General features: G+C 39.0%; 1 protein-coding gene across 1 annotated transcript in view; it reads left to right on the top strand.

Moving 5' to 3' along the window:
* The first annotated feature begins 5,464 nt into the window (after window positions 1-5,464).
* The window catches only part of LOC107087998 (cdc42 effector protein 3-like), a 9,469-nt gene continuing 7,525 nt past the window's right edge, over window positions 5,465-7,408 (top strand). Inside the window, exon 1 of the mRNA XM_015379894.1 lies at window positions 5,465-5,728. The gene's annotated coding sequence lies outside the window, so the exon portion shown is untranslated. The remainder of the gene's footprint in view (window positions 5,729-7,408) is intronic.

The following is a 7,408-nucleotide window of genomic DNA, read 5'->3' as shown; positions in this document are numbered from 1 at the left end:
GCTGCCAAACTGCAGGTTGTGGAGCTGAAAAACCTGCTAAAATGAATTCAGTTTACAGAAAAACATGGGAGAAACATTGCCTCTGTACTAACATTTATTGGAAAAGACACTGGAATAGAGGCAGTGGAGTAAACAATGGAGAGCATGGATATGAACGTTGACAAAAAGTACCTTATATACTCATTATGCATACATGAGAGCAGGGAGACTAATATGGATGGAGAAGAAGCAAGGCAAAAGTAGCAAAGAGGGATTTTAAAACATATTGAAAAAATTAGAATAGGAAAGGGAATTAGAAGAACTGATCAAATATGGCAACACCTTTTACAACATAAAGAGGGAACAAAGACAGAGAAGATAAAAACAAACATCTAAGAACTACAGATGTATGCCTTTTCGTTATTGTAAAACCCACATTTAGAAATAATTTTGTTGTGTCTTAGAAAGAGAAGAAATTTGCTGGTAGACATTTACAAAAAAATATAAGTCCTCTTTTCTTTTTTTTTTTTCAAAAGTTCAGGCTATAATTTAATCTTAAAATGAGTTTAATTTGGTTGAACTGAGCACAGAAATGGCTTTTTGGAATCTAGAGGTTGTGGATCCTTGAACTACTGTAGTTGACATTCTCGCTTTAAACTCAAATAAAAATTGTCTATAGGCAATAAATGGATGTAAAACTTTCTGAAGCTCTATTACGTTTGTAAATAAGTTTGCCTACAGACCATCCTTTTATTACAAAATGATTTATCTTCTGCAAATTGGAGCCTCCTTCATTTTGGAGTTTCCACGGTTTAGTGCTTTTCCAACAGAAAATGAAAGGACGGTGTTGAGCTTTCTCCATAATGATCATGTGAAGGCCACACGAGTCCCACGATTACATCACTGGGCACGGGGCAATCTGACAACACTAAAGTGCATCATTCACAACTACTCTTTAACTGGTGCTAAATAACGCTTACGTAAGTTAAATAGAGGGATGTATTTTCTGCAAACAGACAGAGCCCAACATTCAGTACAGTGTGTGCCTTTGGAGTTATGAAAATTAAATATAAAATGTAACACATTTAAAAGAAGCAGTACAGTTCCTTCACGAATATCCAGGGAAAAACCTTTTAAATTGAGTCTATTTTAATGCTTTAATTTATCATCATCTCACAACAATTTGGAATAATCAAACATTTTATTTGATTCAATTTATACAAAGAGGGAAAACACTGTAGTGATTTAATAAACATAGCTTAGTATGGAAAGTTTAAAATTTAGTTTGAAACAACTGCTTTAAAAGTTTTTTTTTTTAATTATACTTATTATGAAAAATGTTTACTTGATAATAGAGTCAACTCTAGGAGATTATAATTATCAGCCAATGACCGCCTTGTTCCCCGGGGTATTAATTCAATCTGAAAAAGTCACACAAAGAGAAACGACAATTAGGAGAAATGTAGTGATACAATTACTTTGTCTTTTAAGCTCATCCTCAGCAGGAAGCACTTAATTTTGATAGATATGCATGAACAGGAGCAAATAATAGGGCTGTTTCTCCCGCCCAGGCCTGCAACTGGTGGTGGACTGGAGATAGATGAAGTTGGTCAGTCTGTAGACTGCTGGTTGGCGAGACGGTCTGCTGAGCTTTATGGGGAGATCCAGTGGACTGCATGAGCTGATTTTAGAGCTTGATGGAAGATGGAAATCCAGTAAGATAACACAGGTTGAAAGAACCTGTCCATTTTGAGCAAGCATGAAGCGACAGTGGAGAGGAAAAACTCCCCTTTTGGAATAAACCTCTGGCAGAACCAGGCACAACATGGCGGTCTTCTGCCAGACCGGTTGAGATGAGACAGGGAATGCAGTAAGAGTCCGGGAGGAATGACACTCTGATGAAGCTTTAGCTGTGATGGTGGATGAGAGGATGGAGGTGGGTTGAAATGATGTCATCTGAATGAAGTCAGTGCATCCGCCGCCTGCACACTAGGAGCGTATCGGAGGCCTTTTAAGATGAGCTCTGCATACCGATTGGCTTTCGTGGAGGTGTGCTTCAAAGCTGATTGGCTGTGTCACAGGTAGATGTATAAAAAAAAACAATGAGTTTCTTCATTTGATTTTCTGCCTAGGCTCCATTTCAATGACTGAAGACCAACTCTATGAGATCATCTTCAAACTAGGAAGAACAAGTAAACGTGCCATTTAATAAAGGTTAATGGGGTTTGGTTCTCAAATCAGGATATTTATAGAATAAAATATCTGATAACTGACTTGTTCATATCATCAGCATGAGAAAGAAATGGAAAGTTTGAAAATGAACATTGGAACAATGAAAAAACAAAGCTGTATGAATAACCAAGTTTATTATATATATATAGTATTTTATATATATATAGTATATTATTAGGGTCACCAAAAACTACATAACAACAGCACTAGACATTTCTTACTGTAGATTTTAGAAACTGAGTAAACTCTAGTAAGGCTTTAATCAGATGAGACTCAGATTGAACCTTTCTCCTGAAAGCACAAAGGATAAATATGAAAAGGGAACCCGATGCCCACTGTGTGTGTCAGAGGAGCTGCGATGTTGTTACCTTATCCCTCTCCCAGACGCCTGACAATCTTCATTTTTTTCCCCCTAAAAAACCATCCATCTGTTTTCTATGCCTGCTTATTCTATGCAAGGTTAGACTGATGCCTTTCTTCTGTGGTAAATGGGAAAAAGGTAGAAAGGCATAGAGACCAAAGTAGTGGTTAAAGGTATAGTGGAGAATTTTCACAAATTTTTGAAAAGTCCCACCCTCGCCACTTTAAAAAAAATGCACATGCACAACCCTGTAGCCATTCCCAAGAGGTAATGCCTAAACGCGTTTAAGAGCATGCACAAGCCCATTTCTCCACGAGGATGCGGGGGACGAATGCAATGATAAGACGGTCGTTCGGATGGATCTCATCTCACACATATTTATTTATTAAAACGCTTCTCCACAAAGGAGACCACTGGTACATGGCTGGGTATTACTGTACAATGCAAATGACAAAAAAAAAAACTTATCTTCCCTGGAAAGTTACAATAAAGAGGTAGATAACTTGATAGCATGCCAAACTTTACCAGTCAAGTAGAAACTTTGCAACCACTGCATCAGTGGGAAGCCCGACTTCTGCTTTCATTGTACGCCATTGCATGAAAGAATCTCCCAAAAACATTCTGGTCTTGTTTCTCTCTTCTGTAGCCTTTGTCTTCTTCTCATACACTTCGTAGACAGTTTTTCGCTTACAACTCTCGGCCATTTTCAAAGAACTGCGGTAAGAAAGACGAGCACTGCAAAAACGACCTAGAAATAAGTAAAATTTTCTCAAATTAAGTGTATTTACCCTTGATTTGAGTATGTGAATGAGATAATCTGCCAATGGAAAGAGTATTTTTACTCTAAGTTGTCTTGTTCAATTGGCAATATGTCTCTTTTATCTCCTCAATTCAAGAACAAATGCACTTATTTTAAGAAAAAAGGACTTGTCTAGATTTGTATTTTTTCCAGTGAGCATTATTGGATGAAGATATAGTTTACCACACATATACACCAGTAAGTGCGAACGCACAGGAAAAAATAGCTAGCTGGGGACGAGCACATAGGACCGCCTTATGTAAACATACCGCCAGAATGATTGACAATTAGGAGGACCACTTATTTAGATGATCCACTTGGAAATAAAAGACTGCCCTCTATACCTTTAATCAGATATAACTAGCTCAAAAGCGGTACAAACGGATAGAAACGACTTTAATTTTAACCAAACATCTTTAGCAAACTTGATTGGACTCAAAATGAAAGCAAAACTGTGCAATTTTGACCCGAGTATTAGCTTAATTTGAAATATATCGAATGATTTTTCAAGACAATAAACAGCACTGGGTGTGTATTGATGCTCTGTGTGGGTCATACCGTAAAAAAAGTGCCAGTGTGACCTGAGAAGGTCTTGTCCGTTGCTGAATAGGTCATGTGATGTATCGCACCACTTTACGGCAGTCTAAGATCTCCTAAGAACCAGGAAGTTAAAAGTCTAGCACCCCTAGTGGCTGAAAGTTACACAGTGTTTAGGGTTTGGTGCTTTTCTGCTTTTTTTGTTAGTTATTTTTAATAACGTTATCAAATAATTTTTTTTACCCAAGTTCACTCTCTGCATTGTAGTCCTTCCACAAACCTAACACCACATCTGGAGCGTCCTGAATGTGGTTCCCAGCATTTACTGTTTGGCTGCAGGTGTGACAATTACACATGCACACAAACACACCCAGTTAAGTTAACCGTCTTGTTTTGACCTGGGAACTAAAACCAAAAACTATGAACTATCTAAAGACAATGAATGAAAGTCCTTCTTTTTCAATGCTAATTAGAATGTTAAAAGATAAGTCTAAGCAATATCCTGTTTGACCGGGTCTTTGGACAATTATTGTTGGTGATTTTGTAAGTAAAATTCCTCCCATTGAATAAAGGCACACAGATATATTTATTTTTTGTTTTACATTTTTCTTTATACGACAATTTAAACAGATTTTATTTAATTTAATGGTTTTTAAACATGCTTTATCAGGTATACATTTGAGTCTTTAGATTGCTGTATGCAGGCCACCAGATAAAAGAGTATTATTGTACACATGTAGAGTAACAGTCAATATTCTATGAAACATCATCAGAACATGAGCCATTTGCAACCCTCCCCCAATATGTAGCATACCCCCCACCTCTTGAGAAAGACTGCGCAGGAAAAGTGTCACATCCCTCCTTTTGCCCTTCTTGTAAGAAAATCTGTGTGAAACCACCTTTGAAATGCACAGATTTTCAGGGGATGTGAAGTTTCTGCTTTGAAACAATAAAAAAATTAGGCATGTGTTTAAAACCTTTTTCTTACACCATTTTGAGTGTCGTTTAAAAATAATTGCAGATACACTAAGCAGAGTAAGAGCATTGTGTTATGCAGCAGCTGCCCATGTGCTTTCCCCTACACGTGCTGCAGTGCTGCAGTATTCTGCAATGATTAGTCCATTCAGTCGATGACGCCTCACTGTGCCACAGCTTTCCAAAGGAATAGAACCTGGCTCATGATGAACTGACAAGAAGCAGTTATGCCAAATTATCATTTGGGAAAATAATGAGTGTGTGTGCACACTAAGATAAGGAAAAGGAGGACAGGCTCCAAAGACAAACAGGGTGAGTCCCTGTTGCATTCCCAGATAGGATCTTATCAGATGTGGGAGGTTAAACTGAGACAGAGAGAACAAAGTCAGAGAAAAGATTTAGAAAGACCAATTTTTGAAAAAGAAAAAGCTTCTGAAAAATCTGAAGGATGCCTGCATAAAAAAACCCTCCAAGATCTTCAAGAGGCTAGACAGACGTACACAGGTGCTGCAAAAGAGAGAGGCTAGGAAGGGAGAGAAGAAAGAGACAAGACAGGAAAAGGATAGGAGGAGGACGCCAGTGGGGGGAGTGAAACAAGATGTAGGAGGAGACTGGACTCACTGCAGAAGGAAAAGGAGCCGGAGAGCAAGTCCAAAACAGCTGTCCAGCAGACGTCCCAGTCGTCAGAAGCGCAGCCCCTGGAGGTGGATACAGAAGGCAGGACAGTGTCAACAAGCCACAGGAGCAGCACTGCAGCGTAACACACACATAGAGACACACACTTCATCCTGAGAAGAGGAGGCATACCTGACAAGGACTCAGATCTCGCCATCCGAACAGCCGAGGTCAGTGAGAGAGAGGAGACATGTTTTACTTTACAATGTGATGGTAACATGATCAGAGTGATGCTGCTGTAGAATTGCTGCTGTCATGTCTGTGGGGGATCCTCAGAGAAAACGTGTCTCGGGTCAGTGAGCTGTAATAGTGTGAGTGGGAGATTAAGCATGTGGGGAAATCTCTGCTCAGCTTTCATGCATGTAAGAAAGAGCTAAACCAGATAATACTATCCAGGAGACATTCATATCCTGGCTTCATGCTTGAGGTAAGCTTATATGTTTGCAAAGCTGTTCTTTCTTTCTGGACTATGAAGAGGTCTTTAAGCTACCAAGAAGAGAAATGCTTATTTTCTGCCGGTGTATGTTGACATTCCCTTCATATCCTTTGATTCAATTCAACCTGCTTGCATCTGCCAAGCAAAACTCTGGCAATGTTAGCTATGCATGCGTGTGGCACGGAGGGAGTGAGAAAGCAAGACAGAACAAATACTCCACCCTGCTATTCATCCAAGTACCAGCCCTGCCACTGAACTCTTTGAAAGTAAGGCCTTTGCCTATAATTGAGGAAACAGCTCAGTGCATTTTGTGTTTTGTAAGGCTGCCATTACCCTCTGTGGTATGTGCTTTTTATAACAACCCCAAAGAGAGGGTCTTTCTGCTATGCAAAGGCGTGACCCGAGTCAAGGCCCAGGTTTGATATGAAGAGGAGGATTTGGTAACTTCAAAGTTCCTTTATGGGGAAAATAGCAATTTTACTTTTAACAAAAGAAAAACCCCAAAACATCTAACTTAAACAATCATTTTAGGAAAGGTCACTTTAGTCATCCTTTGATGGATATTTCGGGCAATGCCAAATTTCTATTTGAAACAGAAGGGAAGTCATAAACCTGTCATAATTGGGACAGCTGCAATCCTGACTATTGAGCAGCAGACTGCTGAGCATCAACAAACAGCAGCACTTATTTAGACTACAGTATGATTACACTGCATCTAAGAATAAACTGACATACTGATATCAATTGCACCGTTAGACTCCAGGAATACCCGGCCGAATCACAAGCCATTAGTTTAATTACCAGATACCGACTCTATATTTATTAGCCTCCCCACTCCAAGCTTCATTATCTCCCTCCTATTATCTCACCTAGTAATCAGTTACTGATGAGGTGAATCTGTAGTTTTAAAGAGGCTGCATGGGCTCCAGATCCCTGCATGTTCAGACAAATACTCTGCTGACCAATTGCCACAGTGTTTTTTTTTCTTTTCTTGTGCAGCTCTCATTATGAATGCAGGTCTGCTTGGACAAGCATTTCTGAGAGGAAGCTGCCATCAGCTTTCTTCCATTCCCAAGAGGTGTAAATGAAACCTGCAAATGCAATCTGTGGTGGCGACACCACTTTGATTGTACTTCACAGCATGTCTCACATTGGTTTATACCTTAGAGTAGTTCCAAAAGCATGGAGTGGATTTAGACATTGTTTTAAGGATTGATTATTTGTATTGTATAATTGTGAATAGCACTTTGGTCCTGTTGGTTGTTGAAAGTGCTTTATAAATACATTTTTTATGGTATAATAAATACTAGAACACACCTGCTCAACTATTAACAAACTACAGAACTTCTCATGAATTCACCCGGTCAGCCCACCCAACTTGTTTTTTTGGAGCACTTCTTTTTTTTTTTTTTTT

This window comes from Cyprinodon variegatus, unplaced genomic scaffold (assembly GCF_000732505.1).
Source record: "Cyprinodon variegatus isolate N-32 unplaced genomic scaffold, C_variegatus-1.0 Scaffold11, whole genome shotgun sequence".
Taxonomy (NCBI): domain Eukaryota; kingdom Metazoa; phylum Chordata; class Actinopteri; order Cyprinodontiformes; family Cyprinodontidae; genus Cyprinodon; species Cyprinodon variegatus.
The sequence above is the reverse complement of the archived record's forward strand: the minus strand, read 5'-3'. Positions and strand labels throughout refer to the sequence as shown.